Source organism: Cricetulus griseus, unplaced genomic scaffold (assembly GCF_003668045.3).
Source record: "Cricetulus griseus strain 17A/GY unplaced genomic scaffold, alternate assembly CriGri-PICRH-1.0 unplaced_scaffold_1, whole genome shotgun sequence".
In the NCBI taxonomy this organism is placed as follows: Eukaryota; Metazoa; Chordata; class Mammalia; order Rodentia; family Cricetidae; genus Cricetulus; species Cricetulus griseus.
The window spans coordinates 6,445,244-6,473,097 of NW_023276808.1; the positions used below are offsets into that span (position 1 = coordinate 6,445,244).

General features: G+C 40.0%; 2 pseudogenes; both read right to left on the reverse strand.

The window, feature by feature from the left end:
- LOC118239759 overlaps nt 1-4,113 on the reverse strand; it is a 74,012-nt pseudogene extending 69,899 nt beyond the window's left edge.
- Nucleotides 4,114-7,557: 3,444 nt separating this feature from the next.
- On the reverse strand, nt 7,558-9,366 carry LOC100760269 (annotated as a pseudogene).
- Nucleotides 9,367-27,854: the final 18,488 nt, after the last annotated feature.

Below are 27,854 nucleotides of genomic sequence, written 5' to 3' on the forward strand. Positions count from 1 at the left end.
TCTGAACATCAGAAACTTCTTTTCTCCCCTGGAACTAAAGTTCACTGAATCACATCATTGTGTTTAGATACAGCAACAAGTAACAAGCATTCTAATCATGTATACATGAAAGACAATCCACATCGCCAATTTTACACAAATTCCTGAACTATTTGCAATATTTTTAATACAACCCTGAAAAAGGAATGCAATATTCAGAACTACTAGAAACCTGACCTTCAGTTTTCTAATCTTTCGTCCCACTGAAACCAGAAGCACTGGCCATATGTGAACACTGGATAGTGGTACTTCAAGAATCATATCCCCCATTCCAGGGCTGCAGAGTCTCCCAGTAAATCCATACTGGGAGTCATGTAGGACAAAAGCCATTGCCCAGGTCAACATATTTACCAACAGAACTACACACAGGCTCATGTTCTGTTCAATTTCCAAAATAATTGAAAGCTTACTGGATGGTGGGGGTGGCACATGCCTTTAATAACAACACCTGGGAGGCAGATGCAGTAAGATCTCTGTGAGTTCATACAAGACTGGTGTACAAGGTGAGTCCCAGGACAGCCAGAATGGTTACACAGGGAAACCATGTCTTGATAAACAAACAATAAGAAAATATATAAATAAATGAAATGATAGATCAACAGACCTGCTCTGATCACAATTCACCCACCATGGTATAACTTGTGGTCCTTCTTACAACTCATTTCAGCAAAGGCAGAAGAAACCATTACAAGAACACATGGATTACCTGACACTAATGCCCTTGACTGCTAACAGCTGACCCCTAAAAGATCCCACATTGGCTACGGCCACCCTGGTAGGATTCATATTAGCAGCTTCCCTACTGGGTGATTAGAGATCAAATGACACAGCACAATCCTTCCAGCTCTGCCCTTACAGCAAAGTAGACAGAGCCCAAGTCCAAAATGTTTATATTTTAGTAGAAACTCCACCTCTCTCATTTAGCAATCCAGTTCCTTATCAAAAGCACAGGGTCCTTTGTGTGCATATTCCATTACACACTCAATTTCATGTGAAGCAAACTCATTGCCTCGGAGCTGGAAAACCCTGCAAGCAAATGCTGGTAAATTGCACACAGTAATGCTGTTAAATGTACCTGAGTTAAAGAAAAGCAGGCCACAGATTACAAAACAATGGTTTATTAATAGAGCTTGGAGGGAGAAAATACAATGGGAGTATGATGCATTTATAACCTCAAAAATTATTTTGAAAAGTTAAAGCAGGCCTTATGGCCATGTGCTCCAGAGACTAGGTACATGTATTAGAGCACATTAAAGATTTCATGTACCATTTCTTTAAAGATAAGCAGCATAAACCAGGAAAATACAAGTCCTTAGGAATGGATACTAGCACTTGAGTAAAATAAAATCACAAAACCAGGATATTCCTTAAATAATTTCTTAAGTACATCATTGTCCTGAAACAACAGGTCATTCTTCAGGGACAGTGTACTGAGGTGAAGGTCATGGGGATATGAAAGATAGACAAGTAGGAGGTGTAGGTATTATAGAGGATATGCCCCAGACTAACTAAGCTTCTTGAGAAGAATAGCATCCTGTATGCTACATACATGGGGTGGGAGGAGAGAAGGCTATGGGAGAACAATATGAATTTATCAAAAACTAACATTAATGGGAGAAATTCAGGAGGAGACTAGTCAAGCAATGCCACACAAGGGAAACATAATATCACAAGACCCTTACTGACTTAAGACACAGTGACCTTAGGACAGACAATAGCTCCCAATATGTTGGAAAGAGTTTGGTTCTCAGGATTTGAAGCAACCCTTGAAAAAGTTCATGGGCCCAGACCATTTCCAGCTCTCCCAAACATATTGCAGATTTTAGAGAAACAGTTCTGTTTTATGGTCAATACATCATGCCCCAATGAAAGGTACCAAGCCCTACACACCAGGATGTCACTAAGTCACCCTTGCCTGAGGGCTGAAATGAAAGCCTTGCTTGATGAGGTGAGTGATTACCACAACTGTGTTTTATTTACAGATAATTCTTACCTAGTGTCATATTGCCCACCTGGCAAAACTATGTTAATTCTCAAGAAAAAAAAACTAGAATTTTATGACACTGGAATTAAAGGTTTTTTTGTGACCCTGTAATGCCTCCTTGTCCAGCTTGTTAGAGCACTGTTCTTTGATGTGGGGATGGGTTTGGTGGCTTGTAGTAAATCAGGGGTATATTCTTTGTAATGGTTTGGAGCCAAATGTCTGGTTAGAGGCCTGTTCTTCAATATATGAATGGGCCTGCTGACTTGTTGGTAAATCAGGGGTAGATTCTTTGTAATGGTTTGGAGCCAAATGTCTGGACAATTGTAATGAACAAATGTGTATCCTGGCATCCAAATAAGGCTGGTTAGAATATACTTATCTTTGGATGTTTCAGAGGCAGTACTCCCACAGCTCAATTCTATTTCGGAATATATTCTATTTCCTAAGCATTGGTAAATATTTTATATCAGCAATTCCAATCTCTTACATTATGGTGAAATAGGGGATTGCTACCCAACACATGAGATGCCTCTGGAAACCTGCCCAAAATTAACTGTTAATGGAGACTACATGTAAATGTTAAATGCAGAGTGTTCAATGTCAAGAAAATATTGAAAAACTAGGCATCTCTGAGTTAGGCAAGCTGCTTTCCATATATTCATCAAGAATATATGAAGTTGTGCTGAGCGTCGGTGGCAAACACCATTAATCCCAGCACTTGGGATACAGAGATAGGTGGATGGCTGTGAGTTCAAGGCCAGGCTGTTCAACAGAGTGAGTGACAGGTTGGCTCCAAAGCTACACACAGAAAACCTGTCCCCAAAAGTCCAAAAAGAAAATAGAAAAAAAGGCTTAAGTTGACTAGAAACCTGTTTGTATACCCAGCGCCCTGCTCACAATACTCTCATCAAATTAATCCCATAAAGCAAAGTTAGTGAGAGACCTCCCCCTAGGTTAAAGAATTTACATGGTCCCAATGGGATTTCCCAAGAGAGGGAATCTGGCCTCACTCTTCCCACAGATACAAGGAGGACAAAACACACTGTCTGCCACACCTCAGCATCTGCTCTGCCCAATCTGAAGACAGCATCCCCTAGCTCACCATTTTGTGTTTTCCCAGATCAATTAAGCTCTCAGCTCAGCTCCTTGCAGCAGCAACTGAATCACAGGAAACAAAACCGCTGTCTCCTCTTCAAAGTCAAGCCTGGTGAGCAGAAGAGTCCTGAACCTCTTCTGACTGGCAGGTCTCCTGGAGGGCCTGATTGGATAGTGAGGCTTGAGTGACAAGAGCGCCTCCCATAGGGTTAGAGTGTGCTTAAAGACACAGTATTGTGGTTCCTGGCCATGCCTCCCACACAAGAAAAAACTCCTTTTGTAGATCTGCAACAATATTCATTTCAATAGCACTGGCCCCAGGCTAATTTGCAGACCCTGAAACCTTCCTGGTCTCCATAGGAACTTCCCGTTGTCCTACAGGATATAACTCAAAAGTTTCTACACAGCAAAGAACCTCCCTGACGATGCAGCAAACCAAATGGTACCAAATCAAAATGAATTAGGAAAAGCTCACGTGGGAGACACAGCACGGGGACGGAGCAGATCGCTCCACAGCCTCCCTTTCCTCATTACACTGCCCCCTCCCTCCCCTGCCCTCCCTTCATCCCCTGCCCTCCATCCCCTCCCTCCCGTGTCTTCTACCATCTAAAAAAATCACAAAATCCTACCTGTATCCTAAGTCTTCTAAAATCCCGGGAAGGAAGACCAGAGGCGGGCGGGCGGAAGAGTGGTTGCTTGGGAGCGCAGGGCGCACTGGGAAATGTAGTCCTGGGTGAGCTCTCTGCAGGGAGCGGGAAAACTTCTCTAAGAACTGCTGTCTCACCTGGCTGGCTTTGCAAGTGAATGAGCAAGTGAGTCAGTGAATCAGTGACACAGAGAGCTGAGCCATCCAGTGAATTGAATGCAGGCAGCAGCCAGGTGTCAGCAGTCAAGATAGTGATGCAGTTTACGAAGGGTGAGATGGTGAGCAGGGTGAGGCAAGAATGGTGATGGGGGAAGGGGGTGTTCATTCTCGAGCTCGCCCGCACCTGCATGCTCGCTCCCGCCCGGGAGTCCATGAATGAAAAATCGAACAAACAAATGAATGAATGAATAAATTAATAAACGGATGAATGGATGGATCGGGTGCCGTGGCAGTGGCGGTGGCAGTGGGCGGGCACTGGGGGGAGCCAGCATGGAGGCAGGGAGGGAGCCCAGCACAGGCAAGCAGATGGGCTCTGGGCTCTGGGGATGTTGGGGGTGAGGTTAATGAGTTAAATAGCTGTTATTTTATGTTACATGAAATAAAGAATGGCTATAATTGAATACCAGGTTTTCTATTAATAACACATGATGAGCAATTTCACAAGCCTATGTTTAATACGATCTTGTATAATGGAAATTTGTCAGGGTTTCTCAAATTTCCTCTCTAAAGTGTAATGAATCATGCATTGACCAAGTTTTTGTTTCTATAGTTGTGAGGAGACACCATGTACATGACTAATATTTTATTTTACTTTTTGAAACAGTTTCCCTGTGGCTTTGGAGGCTGTCCTGGAACTAGCTCCTGTAGACCAGACTGGTCTCAAACTCAAAGAGATCCACCTGCCTCTGCACCCTGGGTACTTAGATTAAAGACATGCACCACTACACTCTGGCTATGGCTAATTTTTTTTAAAGGAAAAACATTTAATTTGATGGCTTACATTTTTATAGGTTTTATTAAGTATCTTCATGTTGCAACATGGTAGAATGCAGGCAGACATGGTGCTATGGATGGACCTGGGCATTACATAGCTTGACCACTGGCAATGGGAAATGGTCTGGGACACTGTTCATGGTTTCAGCATATATAAGATCCCAGTATGCACACCCCCAGTGGCACACTTGCTTCAATAAGTCCATACCTACAGCAACAAACCAACCTCATAACAGTGCCATTCCCTGTGAGCTCATGGGGGCAATTTCATTTAGACTAGCACAGGTACTATGCATTAAGGTTCAAAAGGAACTATGATATGTCCTTTTGTGTGAGTAAACAATAAACCCATCCTACTGTGAAATACTAAATTTTAAGTTTTTTTTCACATCAGAATTTATTAGTCTATAATTTTTTTTCCTGGGGCACAACTGAGGCCCCAGGATAAATTATATGAAGTATTAAGCTTTCATTTCACTCAATTTGGGAATAACTAACACATTGTTTATTATCATCAGATTGGACAGAGAGGCTAGTGAGGAAATTTTTTAACACCAGTTATAATTTTTGAGAAGCCTGTTTTAACAACTTTGCTTCCAATGACATGCACATGTTAAACTATTATTTCTCCTGATTTTTCATGAGCCTAAAGATAAGCCATATCATCACTAATTCTAAGGAATGCTACTATATTTTTTATATTAGTGGTCAAACATATATGTGAATCAGAGCACTGAATGTAATGAGCATAGTTAAACAAATATCTTTTAGATATGTAAATATAGCTTAGTCAGTACTACTACTAAACCCAAAATTATCCCCAAAACAGAATACCCAGTGAGACACATGCTCTTGACCAGCAGACACAGTCCCCAAAGCCCAGGAAACCAGTGATCTTTACATTCCTTAATTGGAGAATATTATGTTTTTGAAAGACAAAACAAAATCTGCCTCAATATACCTTTGCAGATTTCTAGTTTGGTAAATTATATTTAATCCAATGAAAGACATCTGTTAATCTCATGAATTCCTTTAGATCGAATGTCAATGTTATTTGTTGAACAACTCTGTTTTAAGAAATCTTCTTTTGTTTGAATATAATTTTTATCATTTTCAATGGTCACTGGGCTCCCCTCCACCTTCCCCCATGGAAACAAAAGCAAAAACTCTTCCCTGATGTAACACATATTTTGGTATTTCTTCTGAGCTCAAGGTATCTCTAAAGTATATGGATTGGTTTATTTTAGCAGTTTCTTTTTTGTCTAATATCTCCTAATGCTGTTGTTTCTTGTTCAGTATCAATTGAAAAATATAAATATATGATATAAGAATATAAATCAATGCTTTAAATATATGATATAAATATATGATATAAAAATATAAATCAATGATTTAAATATATGATATAAATATATGATATAAAAATATAAATCTATGATCTAGTCTATCGCTGGAAGTCTTAATTATCTTTTAATTTACTGAGCATATCTTTTAAGGAAGCTCATAAAATGTTACTGTAAGTAATCTATTTTTTGGTTTGGTTTTTGAGGCAGGGTTTCTCTGTGGCTTTGGAGGCTCTATTGCAAAGAGCTCTTGTAGACCATACTGGTCCCAAACTCACAAAGATCTGCTTACCCCTGCTCCCTGGATGCTGATATTAAAGGTTTTCACCAACTGCACCCGGCATAAGTAATATTTATTAAGAAAAAATCCAAAGGCAGATATGGGGGTAAGAACCTGAAAGATCAGAGAAGCAGTTGAGCAGCCATCAGTGTGTCCTATTTCTTCCATTTCTCAATCTAAAACAGAGAAAGATCCTCTCTCAGCCCCTCCTTACTAATTCCTGTCTCCGAACTTTCCACAATTTTCCAACCCTCTAGGAATTTTTTGGTCATTTTACTGGTAGCTCTGGTCTCTGATGCCACACAAGCTTTATTATAAAAATATGATCAAAATTCCACACAACCCCCAGGACTTCACTTCTTATCTATCTCACACGTTTGCTACTTCCATTCCTCATATGAAAGTGTCCATGACAGATGTCTCATAGCATGGATATCTCAACATCCTGTGGTCTCAAATGCAACACAGCTGCATCTTCACTGCTTCATGCAATGAACTCTCACAGAATTTTCACTTGGGCTCTGACTGTCCAAATCATGGACGTGTACTATAGTGAACAACTGACAACAGAAGAATCCATCATCTTTATATTTACAACTTTATTGTTTGCATAGTCAGTTAGAAATTAGGTGAATATGCCACAATTTTGTGGACCCTATCAAGCTTGAATCAAATTTGCCAGTTTTTGAATAATGTTACTCCTGAGACAAGGAATTACTTTGCCTACTCCTTCAGTAAGGTAAGGACATTGCTGGATAGAGTCATAAACTTGGGCTACCTTCCTAGGCTTTCAATGAAGAACAGGGCCTGTTGTCTCTTTTTTCTCCAATTAGAATAAAGCTATATTTTTCCTCTTCCCAACAGTTTAATTATGAGGATAGTAGCAATGTCTTCAGTTTTTAAACACAAGTTAGTCTACAGATCATTTAAAAATTTGTTTTGATAATGATGTCTCAACAAAAAGCCCTCCATTTATAGAGTCATTAAACTGACTAGTATAAAAATTATATACACTGTAATTTTAAAGGCCTTTTGGACTGTGTTTAGTAATGATCAGGCTGCTGGTTCCTCTTTGGAGAGGTCAAAGGTCACTGGGGAAGGGGAAAGAGTTCAAGTTCTATTCCTGTGTGCAAGAAACAAGCAGCAAAACATCAAAGTTACTCCGACTAGGTTGTACTCAGGTGTGCTTTCTGCCAGCAGAAGATCCATGTAATGAGTTTTGAAGATTTGGAGTATTTGAGCTTAGTGAAGGAATTGAGTTTCCCAGATAAGAACCCCCATTTACTGGGCTTCCTTTACCATTCAAAATACCAGTACACTTCCAATTGTCCATGTAATTAGCTTTCCACAACCTCACGCAGCCGTCATCTCCTGCAAATGCTAGCAGTGTTCCTGTTATGTTCCCACTCACCGTCCAGACCTGAGAGTTGGGATTATCAAACTGAGCCAAGATATGGATTTCAAATTTTCTGCGACCACCAGAAGAAGTTAATTCTTTACTCACAGGTTTTAACGTGAAAATTCTTACATATTTGGTGGCTATTGCCAGGATGTGGAAAGATATCTCCGAATTTGGAGCAAAGGCAATATCATGAACAGGATCTGTGACTGTCATAAGAATTTCTGCTTTTGCATATTTCTTGGTGTTTTCATTGTACTCAAAAATCTGAACCTTTGCCATTGCTTTTCGACTGCTGTCATTACTTCCCACTGCGATCATGGGGTAATGAGCAGGAGAGATGGAAGGGTTCCAAGAAATACAGCTGCAGCTCAGCTTACATGAGTAAGCTCTCGTGCTGTAGAGACCACTGGCTGAGATTCATAACATCTGGAGCCTCATATATTCTTACTATGCCTATCTGCTGAACAGGTTGCTAACATCAGACTGAAAGACCCCGCCCCTTGGCTCGTTCTGTCTCTCGGTGACACTCCCGTATGCGCGTGCACCCACACGCCTGGCGGCTGGCTCCCTCCCAAGCAGGTTCACCCAGGCGGGGCGACCCAGGCCCGCCCGCCTGGTGCCGCGCCCCGGGGCTGGGGCCGAGCAACGAGCACCAGGTGGGCCGGCACGAGAACGAACACCAAGTGAGCCGGCCTGGAGCCCTGCCCCTGAGCCCCGCCCGATGAGAAACACTCCGTCCCAAGGTCTCCGCCCCCAAGGTCAGCCATCTGGACGCGGAGGGGAGGGGAATTGAGTCTGTTGTACCAGACACCAGACCTTGAGAATATGCTGATCTGGAATGGCTCTGTGTCTCATTTGAACCATCCAATAGAAATGATTCTGTATTTCGCCTCATTTGAGAGACTCTATGTTTCACCTCATTTGAATAACTCTGTACTTTGCCTCATTTGAATAACCCTGTATAGCGCCTCATATACATTGACCAATGGGAATAGCTCTGTACAATGCCTCATTAGAATTATCCAATAGAATCCCTGCTCCTAGCTTGCGCCTTTTTCCCTATATAAGGACCCCTTTCCCTTGGCTCGGGGCGCTTAGCCACACAGAAGCTAAGTCGCCCCGGGTACCCGCGTCTCCAATAAAGCCTCTTGTTTTTTGCATCCAGTTCGTGGCCTCGCTGATTCCTGGGTGTGGGTCTCCCTCTACGAAAGTACCTCTTCGGGGGTCTTTCAAGACCCATATGTTTGAGAGCAAATTTCACATCAGTAACAGATGTTCTACTGTCCAGTAGAGTTGTCCTCTTCACCCAGTGACTCTGTCCTTGATTCTCCTACTACTTCTTCCCAAAGAGCTGCAGTTTGGTCAACAGAACAGGAAGCCAAAACTTGTCCGAATTCTGAATGAGCCCATGTCACATGCCATACAGATCCACTATGTGTCTTCAAACTAGCAGCACAATGCCAATCTCCACTTTCACTTTTATGCTAGACCTTGATGCTCTGGTCGCTAGAGCAGGTAGAAGTCAACAAACACATTGTGCACGATGACTTCATGGTTCTCTGTGATGTTGCGTTTCACAAACATGGCCGCCACTGCTGTCTGTATGACCTGCCTCCTAGAAGACAGCTGAGGTACCAGCAGACCCCAGACTGTAGCAGAGGTGCTTTTGGCACATCAGCCTACATTGCCCCTGCGTGCCACTGGGCCCTTTCTTTAATGGTGTTAAAAACCTTGAAAATTACTGTCTCTTTTCCATCGATGTATTGCTATAAGAAACTACTAGTGCTCCTTTCTTAATCAAACAGAGACATTCTTATCTTCCTCGTTGTGTCCTTTTCACTGTAGACCTGAAAGTGTCAACAATAAAAAACAATAACAGAGACAATATTTTGTCTAAGACATAAGCACAATAATCTTAAACGCAGCCTTATTCACTTTTTGGAATCTGTAGAGATTAACAAAGATTTGGGCCCAATATATCATACAAATGAACTATAGATAAATTTTTCATGAAATCTTCTAAGAACTTGGCCAATACATTCAAAATACATTCAAATACATTCAAAATACATTCAAAATACATTCAATACATTCAAAAGAGGAATGAAGCCAGGATCGGCCTAGAGGGCCACAGCAAGACAAGGATATGATTGTTTTATTGAGGAAACAGAATTTTTATATCTTTATCAGTAACATAAAATAGTGGCAATTTCCAGGATCAATACAGGTGTAGTTGCCAGGATACTATGAAAATTGCAAGCCATACAGGATATATATGATTAATGCCTAAGAACAATTTTCTTGTTAAGCTTACATATGTCCTTGATTACTAAGAAAGCATAGAGAATACAGATTATTTTGAATGCTTCCCTACCTGATGGAGAGCATCTGTCCGTCAGGAACCTGAATGTACATTGTGCCATAGGAGCCGTGGACTTTATCCTGAATATCTTATGACAATTGTCTCTCAAGGCAGGTAGATCAGTGCAACTGCATGGTGCCCTGCAGGGACTTTTACTCACTGAAATCCTGACTCTGAAAGACAGTGTCTGCCATTATTCTCAAAATTCCCATCTTTCATGTCCTACAACAACAGCACTTTGAGAGCTTTCATGGCTTTTGCCATTTAAAGTCTCGCTATCTTCAACATTCTTTGAAAAGTCAACATTCCTATGTCCATTAGAGCAAAGAAATAACATATAAAGTAGCATTTTTTGTTCCAACATTTTTCAGGTTTGCAGTGATTAAATTAGCTAAGTAACAGGTACTCTGGTAATGAACTGATTTTGTTGTTACCCTTAGGCCAGTGTCTAATTTTTTGGGAGCTTACGATAGAAACTCAAGTTAATCACTGAAGGTAAAACATGTAGAACCATTGTTTCTTATTTTCTCTTTAGCTTTGTTACTATCTTGTGTTCAGGTAGCTCTCTTAGCCAGTCCAGGCCCACTTGCTCAGAGATTTTGCCAACTTTTCTTCTTCTCATGTTAGTCATCAGACACAATCTTTTTCAGGCAGAAATCAGACAGTCTGATCTAAGAACACACTCAAATAGATGTTTGCTCAGATGACCCTAGGTTTTGTCATGTTGATATCTGGGGTTAATTAGGATATAGAGACAGTAATATATGAGGTTTTAAAAATCCAAAGCTGCCGGAAGGTGGTGGCACATATCTTTAATCCCAGAACTCCGGGGACAGAGCCAGGTGGATCTTTATGAGCATGAGGCCAGCCTGGTCTCAGAGTGAGTGCCAGGTTAGGATGAGCACTGACTCTGAGACCTATAGAGTAACTGTGTCTCAAAAAATGAAACAAAACAAAACAAAATAAAAATCCAAAGCAAATTCATTAATAATATCAATGTCCTAAGCACTAAGACTCAAAGAGGAAGATAGAAACAATTGGTAAACACAGATATGCCAAGAAATGGGAAGAGGTAATCATCTTACATAAAGAAGAAAAAAAAACTATAACTGAGTCTCCACAGAAACTTTCCCCCAATACAAACCTTAAGGAATGGATAACATAATAAAGTTTATATAGAAAAATTTGGAAAATGTACATAATTATCAATAAAACTAAATAAAATTACATTACAGTTTTTGATTACAGAAAAAAGTGCACAGATTCACATATTATGAGGACTAGTCTTGTCCCAAAGATACAACAATAAAAAATGTATAAAATACAGTTTGAAAGAATGAAGGGTTTGGTAAGGAAAATTCAAGAAATAAAGTAGGGAAAATAAGTCAACTTTTAATCAAAAGACCAAAGAAAACTTAGGAAAGGAAAAGCGTGATCTTATCCAATGTAATCAGCTCCCTACAATTGTATGTGTATAGAAATTACATAAACACAGACTTCACAACTTTCACAAAATTATCTTGAAATGACACTTGATATGCTGTTTCTGACCCTTGACCAACTGATATTTCTTCCAAAACAGAATCTCTGTCCTGACCTGCAGGACAAGACAGTCAGAGATAGGGAATGGGGACAAGAGACACAGAAACAACTACCGCAGGACAGGATTCTGATCAAGTTGCAAACTTTATTTTTCTCAGACAAGCTTATATCGTCAGTAGAGCAGGATATGGGGAGGGGTAGAATGGGTTGTTTGTGCACAGGGTTTTAGTGTAGGCAGGATATTAGCAACCATCCTGAGTGAGGAAACCCAGTCACAAAACGAAAAACATGCTATGTATTTACTCACATATGGATTTTAGACAAGAAGCAAAGGATTGCCAGAGAAGCTAGGAAACAAGGAGTACTCTATGAGAAAAATGCTTCGATCCCAGAGAAATGGAAGGGGACAGTATCTTCTGAGCCAATTGGTAGCATGAGGGCAGGGGAGAGGGAGCTGGGAGAATGAGAGGGGGAGTAGAGGAGGGGATAGTAAGAAATGGGGGAGCAGGAGGCTTGCATCAGGATAAGAATAGAGGATAGCAGGATGAGAGATACCATAACAGGAGGGCCAATTTTAGGTTTGCAGAGAGATCTGGCACTAGGGAGGTTTCCAGAGATCTACAAGGATGACACCAACTGATGGTCTAAGCAATAGTGAAGACCTTAACTAAAATGCCCTTCTCTGATAATGAGATCAATGAATACCTTCATGTCTTCCTAGAGCCTTCCTCCAGTAACTAATGGAAGCATAAGCAGACACCTACAGCTAAACACTGAACCAACCTCCTGGAATCTAGTTTCAGATAGGGAATGATGAGTAAATGGGTCAAGACCACCCTGGAGTAACTCACAGAAACAGCAGACCTGAACAAAGGGGAGCTCATGAACCACAGAATGATAGCTGGAAAACCAGCATAGGACTGTTCCAGGCCCCCTGAACATGGGTGTCAGTTAGGAGGCCTGGGCAATCTATGGGGTCTCTGGTAGTAGATTAGTATGAGAATGGACATTGGGAGTCCATTCAATGTAAAGCAATACTCTCTCATCCAAGAGACACATGGGTGGATTGAAGACCTGCTCCAAATGATATGATAGACTTTGAAGCTCACTCATGGAAGGCCTTACCTCCCCTGGGGAGCAAAGTGGGATGGCATAGTGGGTCAGTGAGAGGCAGAGAGGACAGTTGAGAGAGGAAACTGTGATTGACATGTAAAACAAGCTTGTTTCTAATTTAAATTAAAGAAAGAAAAAATGCTCATTGAACCAAAAGAAAAAGCAAAGAAAAAAGAAAGAAAAATGATTTTAAATGTGATTCTATGGATTATGGCACATAACATTGTTTCTGCCCAATCTACATGCACAACACCATGCACACTTGAGAAATCTCTACACATCAGAAACTCATTTTCTTCCCTGGAACTAAACTTCCCTGAATCACATCATTGTGGTTAGTTGCACCACCAAGTTACAAGCGTTCGAATCATGTATTCATGAAAGGCAATCAACATCACAATTTTTCTACATGCTGCTAAAATTTTAATATGAACCTGAAAGTGGAATGCAATATTCAGAATTTCTAGAAACCAGATCTTCAGTTTTCTAATCTGTCTCCCCACTACAACCAACAGCAATGCCCACATTTGAAGACTGGATGGTGATACTGCTAGAATTATATCCTCCTTTGACAGGGCTGCAGGGTCTCACATTAGCCAGTAAATCCATTCTGGCAGGCACCAAGGACAAAGACCACTGCCGAGGTCACCACATATACCAACAGAACTACACTCTAGTTCATGTTCCATTCTGGCTAATGGTCCAGTCAAGTCCCACCTGAATTGAAAGTTCATGTATTATCATGTGCCACATGTCATACCAGGATTTAAGGTTTGTTGTGACCCTGTAATCCCTCAATTCAGCCATTTGTCAGAGGCCTGTTCTTTCATACAGGGATGGGTCCAGTGGCTTGTTATAAATCAGGGGTGGCTTCTTTGCAATGGTTTGGAGCCAAATGTCTGTAAAATCCTTGTGAAGAAATGTGTATCCTAGCATTCAAACACGGCTGATTAGCATATACTTATAATATGTGGGTGTTTCAGAGGCAGTCTGCCCTTGCCTCAATCTATTATGGGGGACATATTATTTCTTAAGCATTGGAAAATCCATTGTATCACCAGTTCTCTACCCAACACATGAGATGTCTCTTGACAACCTGCACAAAATTAACTATAGTTGGAGATTACAGGTAGAGTGTTGAATGTCAAGAAGATATTGGAAAAGCAAGGCCTCTCTGAGTTAGGCAAGATGCTTTCCATATATACATCAAATACGTTGAAGTTGACTAGAAACATGCACCTACACCCAGCTCCCTGCTCCCAATAATCTGAACGTAATAAGCCCACAGAGCAAAGTTATTAAGAAACTCCCCCTAGGTGGAAGAATTTTCAAGGATCACATGGGACTTTATAAGACAGGGAATCTGGATGAAGTCTCTCTCCAGATACAGGGAGGACCCACCACACTGTTTGCCACACCTACCCATCTGCTCTCCCCATCTGCAGACAGCATCACCTAGCTCACAATGTTGTGGTTTCCCAGATCACTGAAGTTCTAAGCTCAGTTCCCTGCAGCAGCAACTGCAGCACAGCACAGGCAACCACTGGCTCCTCTTCAAATTCAAGCCTGAAGCCTGGTGACGTGAAGAGCCCTGCAACATTTCTGACTGGCTGGTCACATGGAGGGCCCAATTGGATAGTGTGGCTTGAGTGACAAGAGAACCTCCAATGTGGTTATATTGTGCTTAGAAACACAGTATTTTGTGTCCTGGCCATGACTTCCACATAAGAAAATAATCTTTTCTAGATCTGAAGCCATATGCATTTCAATAGCACTGGCCCCTGGCTGAGATAGCAGGCCCTACTATTTTCCTGGTCTCCATAAGTACTCCCCCCTTGTCCTCTGTGAGAATACAGCAATCCAAATCAACATGAATTGGAAAAACATAATGTTTAACAGTTACAGCCCTCCTGGATGGCCTTCCACTCCTCCATAGAGGAGATGGGAAATGGACACCCAAAAATAACACGAGTCTGATCTCTGTGGGTCTGTTTAAATATCCTGTGGGAGTGTTCATGGGTATATCTGGGGGAGGGTTCATTATTTGTAATTATTTTGCTTTTTGAGGTTCAGCGGGTTTTGGAGGAAGATGGGGGAGGGGGCTTCAGTGGAACCTCCACCATAATATTCCTGACTCTTTTGGTATATGGAAGCCAGTGGCTAGAATGAAGCTTCCCCCATAACTTTAATAGGACTAGCTAACTTGTGTCGCCCACCATAGTAGGTGGGTGGAGTGATTCCCTGTCCCACAAGTGAAAGAGCGCCCAGAATATTAAAAATTAAAGAGAGATTTAAGGACACAAATGGAGATGTTTGCTGTGGTTTCTCGCTCACGTCAGACGAACTGAGGATAAATTCTTCCTGGTTGTCACAGAGATTTTACACCACTTGGGAAGTCAAAAAGAACCACATCTCCAACAAAAAATGTTCTTCCCCCTTTAGAAGGCTGGAAGATGGCTCCATCTTGCTTTTAGTTTATTCTTGAAATGCAGAGCAAACTCTAGGCAAATGAAAAATAATAGAAACAATAGTGTTTGTGTAAATTTGAATACTTACAGGAACTTGAGATAGGAAGAATGTGTTAATGACCTCCATTGTTAGACAGCATATCCTCCTCAAAAGACATGTAAACAAAAAACAGCTGTATTATTTTTGGCCCACTACTTGAATGGAATAGAAGAGTACACCACTCCATGGATCTATAAAGTAGATTTATTAGAATGTCTCACAAGCTGTGTTCCAGGTAATCCAATCATGGTTTTTCTACCAATGGACATTTAAGAATCCAGTAGATCGTTTCTCAGTCTTAGGGTAAATGAAGTGAGGAAACCACTAATTGTTGAGTCCATGAGGCTGGACATGTCAGCTGTCTTATTAGGCAGAAAAATTCCAAAAAGTAGCCTCTAATGCTAGTAAAAGAATGAATATGTTAGTGAGATCTAGAGTAAGCAGGCAAAAGCAGACAGCTTCCTTCTTCAATATTGTTTAGTTATACATTGGCCAGAAAGTGATTATCAGGTTATAAGTGTATCATATACTCTGTTTGCTTATATTTGTTGTTCTTGTGGTATTTCTCTCTCTCTCTCTCTCTCTCTCTCTCTCTCTCTCTCTCTCTCTCTCTCTGTGTGTGTGTGTGTGTGTGTGTGTGTGTGTTCAAGAAATAGTTTATACGTGTAGCTCTGGAAATCATTCTACAGTCCAGGCTAGTCTACAACTCAGAAATTAACACTGCCTTTTCCTCCTGAATGCTGATGTTAAAGGTGTGCACTGCTACCAAACACCTAAAGGTGGATCTTATCACCTCAAATGATCCAGATCAATGACTGTTTTTACCATCTTAAAATATTCAATTAGGTAAATTCCTCTCAGGTGTAACCAATTCTTTGTGAATTAGGTAATTCCTGAATAGTCATCTCAACAACCAAAACAGAAGATGTGAGAAAATTGTCTTGCCTGAAGGATGCAGGGACAGCATGGGAGTGGCTCCAAAACAAAGTTTTCCCAAACACAGGAAGTAGGGTGAATTTACTTAGGAAGACTTCACCTGTTCAATATTTGCTTTTTAGGGTGGTGGGTGGCAGTTTTGAGACAAAGTTTCTCCGTGGCTTTGGAGGCTGTCCTAGAACTAGCTCTTGTAGACCAGGCTGGTCTCCAACTCACAGAGACCCACCTGCATCTGCCTCCCTAGTACTAGAATTAAAGGCGTGCACCACCACCGCCAGGCCCCATTTCCTCTTTTTTATTTAAAATGTATCACAATACATTTTATTTAAAGGATATTACATCACTTTCCAACGTTCTCTTCTTTCCACTTATTCTCAAAATTTTTTCCAACTATTTCCTTGTTAAATATGTATGAATGAGAATGCTGATGTATGAAGACAACCTCTTGAGTGTGTTGTTTGCTGGGTTTATGTATATGGTTTCATGACTGATGTTATAGGGAGCAGTAAGCAGTTACATATTAGAGTCACAGAGTAATACTCAAACTTTTTTTACAATGATTTCTATGAAAAGTGTTTCACTAAGAGTCCTTATAGATGTCCATAAATTTATTTCCAGGTGCTTTTTTATTTTGGGTAGGAAACAGGGAATTGGATTAGTCTCTTTTCTTTTAAATGGATAACATAACCTGAGTCAAAGTAACTTTAGAGGAAAATATTCACTTGATTCATAATTTTAATGTAACCCCTAGAAAACAAGATATTTGGCTCCATGGATCACAAAGTCACATGTTAATCATAATATAAAATGCTTTCAAATTAGAAATTCTATAGCATTTTAAAATTCCAACATTTGAAATGTCTACAGTAGCCTAGGTATACATTATTTTAAAAAAGGTGAGTAAGTCCCCAAATTTTCAAAAAGAGAAAAGTAAGGGCATACCAAATAATCAAGCACATTTAAAGAAATGAATTCAGGAACCTCTGCTCCTGTTAGCAAAAATATTCTGGAGATTCATGGACTATAGAATATCCATGTTTAAGGGTTTGCCATCCCTAGCACACTCAGATTTACTCTCATGCCTGTTATATTCCACACATGCAGCTTTCCTTGGTTATCCTATGATTCCAGAATCTACCACAACTTCAGGTGTACACTGCAAGCACTCTCTGTCACTCTCTGAAGGAGTTCCAAATCTGTTATAAAGTCAGCAGTTCTCCATGAGACCTTCAGTCTTGGATTGTCAGTCAAGACATTAAGGCAGAAAAATCCCTGTAAACTCCAAACAGTCTGGGTTCTAGCCAGATAGCAAGCAATGGTATTTTCTATGCATTCACCCAACTATATGTTAATTCCACTACTAACTTTTGTATTCACTGTCAGGATCCAGAGAATAATAAATATTCGTCCTTATTATATAATCCCATACAAATACCATGAACTGGAATGGTGTTATTACTTCTAAAAGGGGGAAGTCTTCTCATCTCAATGAACTTAATATAAAAGCTAATGTCTCATAAACATACCACAGAGAATAATATGATTTGGATAAGCCCTCATAGTTGTTCTTGGAGAATTGTCTGTTGTCTGAATCTAGAACTTATCAAATTAAAAATCAGTATTAACAACTACTCAAAACTGATATCAATTTCTGTATAGACAGAGAAAACCTTCCTAATTCAGCGATATCTCAATTACCAATGAGCCATGTTTGATGACAACAATATAAAACCTTTTTGTATGGATTTACTCCTTTCCCAGATGTAAGCAGCAATTTTCTGAGGATTACAAGGACAGAACTGTGAACCTCATGTAGAGTAAGGCATAGTGCAGAAGTCTTCTGACCAATGATTTTACCTTTTTACATCAGAATTGCATCCAAGTCTAAGGAGGAACTGACCCATTATATTTTTACCAAAGAGAATCAGAGAGACACCGAGAGACAGAGACAAGTAGATGTAGACAGTGAGACATATACAGAAAGAAAGATACACATGCAGAGAGAGAGGGCTACCTAAGAATCCTTTGAAATATAACTTAAAAGTCATCAAAACAGTCAAATGTCTTGGTATCAATGCTTAAGTGTCGTTCACCCTCATGAGTTAACACTTTTCCAAAACACATTATTTCTAGTAATATATGTACTAAATCCAAGATAAAATTTCTTTTTACTGAAGTGTTTTCACGTGAGGCAGAACAGGTGATCTCTGTAAGTTCCAGACCTAGCATAGCTACTACATAATGAGTTCCAGACCAGACAGGGTTAGAAAGAGCCTGTGTCTCAAAATAGAGTCACTCCAATAATTTCTACATAATAAATTTTAAAACTGTGAAAATGGTTTAGCAGTTAACGTACTCACCTTAAACTATCCTTTTATTTTGCATTTTAAAGACAGTTACTACAGTACATGCCTATAATCCAATGCTTTAGATGACAGATAAAATGTAGACAGAAGAAATCCTGCCAAGTCTATTTAAGTGGCATGGAAAACTAGAGACCATCTCTAAAACATGATAACTGTAAAAGACAAACATCCAAAAGTCTTCACTGAGTCATGTGTTGTTGGCTTATGCATTTAATACTAGCACTCGGGATGCAGAGGCAAGTGGATCTCTGTTTTTGAGGCCAGCCTGGTCTAGAGAGTGAATGCCAGGATAGCCTGCAAAACTACAGAGATAAACCATGTCTCAGTAAAACAAAAAGAATATTTGTTCTCTGATACTTACTCCAAACAATGAAACATATTCGCAGCTTCCACACATAAAGAATGGCATTCATACAAACAGACACATGTAAGTAAATAAGAAAAATTGTAATAGGATGGTTTGGAACACACCCTATATTACAATACCTGGGCAGCAGAGACAAGCAAAGTTCTATGAATTTTGGGCCAACCACATCTGCATTCTGAGTTCAAGGCCTCACCCTCCCTGGGGAGAAGAAAGGGGATGCTATGGGGTTTGGTAGGGGGCAGGTGAGTAAGAAAAGGAGAGAAAACTGTGATTGACATGTTAAACAAGCCTTATATAATTTAAATTTAAAATGAGTGACATATGCTCCATGAGGAAAAAAATAAAAGAGAAAGAAGAATTTTAAATCTGATTTCATGGAGTATGTCATATAACATGGAATCTGCCCTATCTACCTGTCCATCACCATGCACACTTGAGAAATATCTGCACATCAGAAACTCCTTTTCTCCCCTGTTATAAACTTCAGTGAATCACACCATTGTGGTTAGTTGCAACACAACATTATAAGCATTCTAATCATGTATTCATGAAAGATGATTCAAATAAAAACTTTTCTACAAGTTATTAAACTATTTGCTATATTTATAATACAAACCTGAAAGTGGAAAGCAATATTCAGAACCCCCTTGAAACCACAGTCAGTTTTCTAATCGTTCTACCTGCTGCATCCAAAATCAGTGCCCATGTGTGAACACAGGACAGTATACTGCAAGAAACGTCCTCCCATTGCAGGGCTGCAGAGTCTCACATTACCCAATAAATCCATACTTGGAGGAATAGAGTACAAAGCCTATGTCCAAATCACCACATGTACCAACTGAACTGCAGTCTGGCTCATGGTCCACCCAAGTCCCAACAGACTTGAAAACTCACTGGGTGGTGTTGGTACATGCCTTTAATGTCAGCAATCGGGAGGCAGAGGCAGTAGTATCTCTGCGAGTTCAAGACCAGATTGCACTATAAGATGAATCCCAGGACAGCCATGACTTTTAAACTGGGAAACTCTGCCTTTAAAAATGGCAGTCTCTGAATAACTACATAAATAATAGACATGATAGCTCAAGAGACCTCTCCACATGTACATCCATCTCATTTCACTTTCACTGTCTGAAGATCCTATTTTGACATAAGAAAAGAGGTTTACAAAGTGAAGTCAGAACTGCCTTGACAACAGGTAGTTTATTAAGGAATAGTACTCATTCAAGGAAACCACTCAAATGGATCATTTTAAAACTCTGAGGTCATACAGTCACTTAATTTAAGAAAAAGCAATCAAGAGGAAAGCAAGGTAATTGCCCCAGAAAGGACCCCTGTGTCAGCATGAGAGAGCTTGTCTCAGAAAACTTATTCTAATAGGCTGGATATGCAGCTGTTCTAGAATTAATTTGCCTTTCCAATGAGAAATAACTCCACAGAGATTAAAAGAAGGAAAATCTCTGTAATGAGAGCATGCACCTATCTCTGGTTAATTCGAAAAGACCCTAAAACAGATTTTCTGTTTGTTTTTTGAGACAGGGTTTCTCTGTACAACAACCCTAGTTGTCCTGGAAGTAACTCTGTAGACCACAGTGACCTTGAACTCACAGTGAGCTTGCCTGACTTTGACTCCAAAGGGCTGGGATAAAAATCATTCATCACCACCACCAGCCCCATAAATCAGATTTTGCATTCCGCATATGCTATCATCTCTAATTTCTTTTAGGGTCAGAATGCAGCTTACACTTTGAAGAATTGTAATAGTGACAGGAAACTGCAAGTTGGGCCAATTAGGCAAATGAAAGACATCAACAGAAAAGATATTACCATAATTATTTCATAGTATATGAGTAACATGAAACAACACATCATATTTACTGAGAGGTCCTGAGGTAGAGGAGCCAGAAGATGAGAAAGGCAGGAAAATCAGAATAAAGAAAAGATAAAAGGTTGGGCAGGGAGGTCTTGCTTAAGCTGTGTCTTTCTCTAATTAAGCTTCTTAAAAGGAGTAACTTCTTGTATGCTACTTCTAGGGGAAAATGGAGGGAAATAGGAGACTTCTAGGAAGTCAGAATAAATTATCATACAATGGGACCAACTCCCATTGAGAAGGCTACTCAAACAACATAGCACAAGGTGGACACAGGGTATCCCTAGAACATTACTGACTAAGCCCACAGTGGCCTTGTGATGGAGTAAACCCAGATCCTTGTGGTGGGAAGAGATGCATTCTCAATCTGAAGGAACCACTCCAAAAACGCCCTGGCTCCAGATCATTAAATTCTCTCCCAAGCATCTTCTTAGTTTTAATGGAGGACCTCTATTTTATTCTGGATATCTCAGGGACTGATGGAAGTCTAGAAGGTGAGGGCCCCAGGCTGTTACTGGCTCTGCCAAGCATATTCCTGGGTTTTAGAAGGAGGTATGTTCCTTCCACATGAGTGAGGACCTAAACAGAAAGTTTTGCTTGCTCAGTTCAACCCTCAACAAACAGTTTTTCCTTTTTTCAAATGCTAGTCATGTGGTTTCATTATTTCCATTTGGCAGAACAATGATGTTCTCTACAAGAAAACTGGAGCTGAATGCCCCAAATATTCATTGTGACCCCTGAGCAGCCTGTAAAAGACCTGTTCTGTGATATGGGTATGGGTTTAGGAGCTTTTTTTAAATCAGGGGTTTCTCCTTTGTCATGTTTTGGAGCCAAAAGCCTGGACAATCATAAAGAACGAATGTAATTTAACTTCCTGATCTCTAAGAGGCCTAGATAGCATACTACTAATTTCTGGGTTATTTTAGATCAGCCCTCCCTCAGCTAAATTCTGTTTTGTGGGACTTACTATCACCTAAGAATTGGTAATTTCTTTATATCAACAACTATACTCTTCCACATCAAAGTTTAATAGTGGAGAGCGATCCAACAAAAGGTCATTTAAAGACATCTTTAGTGGCCCATGCCTTTAAATCCTGCACATGGGAGGCAGAAGCAGATAGATCTCTGTTAGTTGTGGGCTAGAGTGCACTACAGAGAAAGTTCCACAATACGCTCCAAAGCTATACAGAGAAACACTGTCTCAAACATACAGGAATAAATATAAAAATGAAAACATTATAAAGTATGCCCATTTACACCATTCCCAAATTTAACTTCAAATGCATCTCACACATATAGGATAAACGTAAAGTGCGGAACTTTTAGAATATATAAGAGAAACTAGGCCTTTCGATGTTTGGGAAATTGCCTTCCCTATGCACCCAAAGGACATTGGTATTTTCTACAACGTTGTTCTACACAAATTTCCCTACTCGAAATGATTTCCACAGATGTATCCCACAGAGTGAAGTTTCCATAGACCAGCAACAGTGTCTGGGATGTTTCGAGGACCACATGGGACCTCAGAGAACACTGAATATGACACCAGGTTCCCACCCAGCCTTCTGGAAGGCCTGCCACAATGTCACCCATGCCTCCCCATTCCATCCTCACCTTGCTCACCATGCTGTGGCTTCCATGATCATCCATACTCCCCTCCCAATCTTCTGCAGTAACATTCACAGCACAACAATGAATCCAATGAATCCACTGTAAAACAAAGCCTGCAGCCTGGTTCTAGGAAATGTCCTGCAAACTTGTGACTGGAGGGTTGGATGGGTGTCCCTGGCTGACTAGTGTGTCTTGAGAGACAAGAGCAGTTCCTTAAGTTTTAGAGTGTGCTTAAAGACACAGCACTGGGGTCCCTGGCCCTGGACTCTAGTATAAATCCTTAATTTTTAGAGATCTGCAGAGACACAAATTTCAATATCCCTTATCTGTGTCTCCAGTAGATGACCCAGCTCTCTTCCTTCAGTTCACAGGTACATCCTTTTCTCCCTCATCCACACAATGTGCCTGGATTGCACAGACCATTACAGAATACATACTGGAATGATTCTCTTATTCAAGAGATGGAAGTGTGTACAGATTATTAATGCATAAAGATATATTTTTAGGATACAAAAGAAGATGTTTGTGCTGGGTACTGGTGGCACACACCTTTAATCCCAGCACCAGGAGGAAGAGGCAGGCAGATCTCTGTGAGTTTGAGATGAGCCTGGTCTACAAGCGCTAGTTCCAGGACAGCCTCCATAGCAAGTGTGAAACCGTGTCTGGAAAAAAATAATGAAAAAAAGAGATGTTTATTCTGTGATTTCTTCCTGACTTCAGGAGAATTGAGTCTGATTTTTACCTGAAAGTCACAGGCATTTCAGACAACCCTGAGATTAATGCAGAAATCAGATCACGAATAAGATGATGTATATTTCTCCTGTCAGAAGAATGGGTTATAGCTCCATTGCATTGGTAGTTTTAATTCCTGAAATTCACGTCAAGTTTTTGTGAAATGACTAATAATTAACACCATATTACTCATGGTTAGTTGAATACTAAGAGAGTATGGGGCTAGGAAGAATGCCTTTAAGAGCACTATGTTGAACCAGCACATCTTCCTCAGAGGTCAGGTGAAAAAACACTTGCATCATTAAATATTCTCTACTTGAACGGGACTGGTAGAATGAATCTCTCCATGTTTGTAGAAAGTGGATTTATGAGAATGTCTCACAGGCTCTTGTCCAGCTAGTCCAACAATGGCTGTCTACCAATTGAAAGTTGAACAGTCCAGTAGTTGTTTTGTATGAGTCTGGATGTCTCAGCTAGTCTTCAGTATACACAAGTATTTCAAAGAAATGGGCTCTTTGATGAAAGGAATAAGTTATGAATGGAATAAACTTTGTAGACAGAGCTAGGGCAAGCAGGAAAAGAGAGAGAGCTTTGCTTCTTCAATTTCCCTTGTATATGTACACTGCTACCAAAAGATGTGACCCAGATTATAGATAGATTTTTTCTAATCTTTTAAAAATATTTTAGGAGAGAGCATTCATCTATGTAGCCCTGCAACATATTCGGCAGACTATGTAGGCCTCAATCCCAGGAAATCCAACTCCTGAAGGGAGGCATTAGAGATGGGCACCAAAACCAAGCTAGTAAAGGTGGATTTTATCACCTCAAAAGACCTAGATTAAAGACATGTTTTCCCATTTTAGAAACTTTAATGAGGAAATGCCTGCTGGTTGGTGGTGACACAAGCCCTTAATCCCAGCAATTGAGTTGGAGAGGCAGATGGATCTCTTTGAGTTCAAGGCTAGCCTGGTCAAGAAAGAGTTCCAGTACTGGATCCATATCTACTGAGCTACCCTGTCTTGAAAAACATAAAAGCAAACAACAAACAAACAAGCAAAAAAAAGTGTCACAGCAAATTGTGTTTTATGTAACTCCAGATGTAGTCAGTTTGACTACCTAGAAAAGCCTTTACAGCAACCAAGACAGAAAAAATGAGAAAGATTTCTGACCTCTGGTGACAAGAAGATCATGGGTGTAATTTCCAAAAAATAAAATTCTTTTCCTAAACAAGAAAAGCATGGGGATTTTACTTAGGGAGCCCAGAAATGTTCCTGTGGAGTTCTCCCTATTCCGTAGGATAGTCAGTCAGCAAATCCACTCCTGAACATGATCACAATGTAAAAGCAGAAATACTTACAAACATTCTTTTCTCAGGGGTCACCAAAATGAAAGGAACTGCCTTGAAGGCTCACAGAATTAGGAACTTTGAGGACCACTGATCTAGATGCTACTAAATATGACAATATGTTGCTGGTGGGTGCTATCAATCAGTCTCTTTCACACTTGGAAAAACTGAGTCCAAGGGATACAAATCAAAGAGCTTCTTGCTAAGAAGTAGAAAGACTAGAACCATCTCTGTGGACTCTCCAATCCAGCAACAAAGAAAGGCAGAGATGACCATTCCACAATATTTGTGGTCCCTGACAAGATAGGCACTTGCCAGTAGAATTCTGTCTCCTTGGCCAGCTCATTGACATTTTCTCAAGCCTGAGTTTTGTCAATCACCAAGTTCTGCAAGCCCAAGGAGACCTGTTTATGCTTCACCTTCAGCTATTTCTAGAAAGGTTTTTGCCTGTGGTAGGGCCTTGACCAACAACCAAATAACTGCATGAATATATGCCTTCGAGGAGCACAAACAAAATATTACCACATTTGTCCTTTTTGTCTAAAACAGAAAGTTATAGCAAATATAAGAAAAACTATGCAATAAGTACAATAACTATATACAATATATGCAGGCAATAAATGCAATCTCTGGTCCATCAGCATTTGAAAAATCCAGAAAAAATACTCCAGTCTCTATCCTATTTTGGTGAGGACAAAAGATTGTACCTAATTTACTTTCTATTCTAACTTGCATTATCAAAACTATTTTTTCTGACTCACAACCTTATACACTTCACAATTCTTAAGTGAATTTCTTTTCTGAATCTGATATCAAGAAAAACTTTAAATGTAGCTATAAAGTCTTCAACTCCCTCAGATACCCGAGAAGGAATTAATATTACTTGAGTAAACAGGAAGTGAAAGCAAGAGGCTTCCAAAAATGTGAGAAATGACAGAAACTGCTGGCTGCTGGGACAGTTAACTAAGGTTCCTCTTTATCATTGGGACATCCAACATTGGCCCACAAGCCTAACAAATCTCACAGATTTTACTATGAGACAGTATTTTTGAGTGGCTGTTCCACTGTCTGAGGAAGGTTTGGCACTCACTCGCTTATGTGTTCATCTCACCCAATTTGGACAGTTTACTGTCAGCCGTTCAGGCAAGAGCACTTTCTCACCCAGTGGCTTAATGTAGCCAGGCAGTAGTGGTATAAAAACATAACTCTGGGAAATCCATCAAGTCAGGATGCTAATGGAATAAGGTATCTCCTTTTGGAAGGTGAATTTAAATTTCATGCAGTACTTTAAAATTATTTATTTTTTATTTTAAGGACATTGGTATTTTGCCTGCATGTATGTCTCTGTGAGGGTGTCAGGTCCCATAGAAATATAGCTACAGACAGTTTTGAGCCACCATGTGTGTACTGAGAATTGAATCCAGGTCCTCTGGAATAGCAGCCAATGTTCATAACTGTTGTAGCATCTCTCTAACCCCATCATTCACTCCTTTATCTACAATTGTAAATGATGGCTTTAGAAATGGACAGAGACTTCACTTTCTACTTCCTTGGTGATTGGAACTTTGATTATAATGTTTCCTTTTTAAACATAGATTTACTTAATTTTTGAGCTTTAATAAGTTTCAAAAATGAATGCCTATAAGAAGAAATTAACAAACAAGTAGTTTTCCACTGAGTAACAAGTATCTATCAAATAGACAAAACAAATAACCAAATTTAGTCATGTTTCTAATGACTCATTATTTTAGAAATTTTTCACCTGAAATAACACTCACCCATTTGATTCATTGTCTCCCATATTCTTTTGATTTATACAATATGAAATCAAATTTTCTGAAAATTTATGCATTGTGGTAATAAAGTATTTGCTATAGTTGTTTCTGATGTGTAATTAGAGTATAAATCCAAGATCAGGACCTAAAAGTATAGAAAATTGACTGCAAATCCTACTGTATTAGTCAGGATTCTCTAGAGTCACAGAACTTAAAGATTTTCTTTATCTGTCTGTCTGTCTGTCTGTCTGTCTGTCTGTCTATCTATCTATCTATCTATCTACATATATGTGTATAGGGATTTATTGAAGTGCCTTATATGCTGTAGTCCAACGGTGGCTAGAAGTGAATGGAAAGCTGAAGGATCTAGAGTTGCTCTGTCCCACAAGGCTTGGTGTCTCAGATTTTTTTATATGACGGAATCCCAAAGAATTAGGCTTCAATGCCTGTGAATGAATGGATGTGCTGACAAGGGGAGCGATAGTAGACAAAGAACTAACACAATATCTTCCTTCTTCCATTGTCCCTACAGCATAAGGTGTGTGTCTTAGATTACCGGTGTGCCTTAGAGCCACAAGGTCTGGATTAAAGCCATGTGTCATCCAGCCTCAGGATCTAAATCAAAGGCAGGTTATCTTCATGCTTCAAAGATCAGATCACAACTCTTCCCTCTATCTTAAAATTACAGTTCATTCCAAATATAGTCATATAGTCAAGTCGACAACAAATGTTACCCATGGCAATCCATCCCTTGTTCAGAAACCTCAGTAAACCTGGCTCTAGTCTTCTCTACCTCAGTCAACCAATCTTATAAAAGACCCGATGGGGCTATACGTCTATGGTGGCAGAAGAAGGCATTGTAAGAGTAGTAGTAACCATAGGGGTATAGACAACTACTTCGTGTAGCTTCAAGCAAGTCTCTCTTCAGGACTTGCTTGAGCCTGTTCTCTCTCTTCCTCTCTCTCTCTCTCTCTCTCTCTCTCTCTCTCTCTCTCTCTCTCTGTCTGTGTGTATGTGTGTGTGTGTGTGAATGTGTGTCTGTCTCTCTCCCTCTGTTTCTCTCTGTGTCTGGTTTCTTGAGATAGGGATTCTCTGTGTAGGTTTTTAGACCAATCTATATTGAACACACAGAGATATGCCTGTCACTGGCTCACCAGTGCTGGGATTAAAGTCGAGTGCCACCACCACGCAGCAGGTTTAATCTCATATATATATCACATGCATTGGGTAATAGATAGCTGAAATGCCTGTCCTACTTCATGACTTGGTGTTTTCAGGATTCATTATAATTCAGTGGCCCCTGTCAAATGTTCAGTTTCTTCCAGTAGCTGGGATTAATGGCATGGGCCCCATAAATAGCTATATTTATTTTTTTAAATGCTTTTATGCCAGTCAGTGGCAGAGACTTGGAATGAGGTTAGTAGGCAATGATACTATTCTTGTAAGTTATTATGTTTTGTTATTTTCCTGTGTGTGTGTGTGTGTGTGTGTGTGCATGTGTGTGTGCATGTGTGTGTGTGTGTGTCTGTCTGTCTTTCTGTCTTTCTG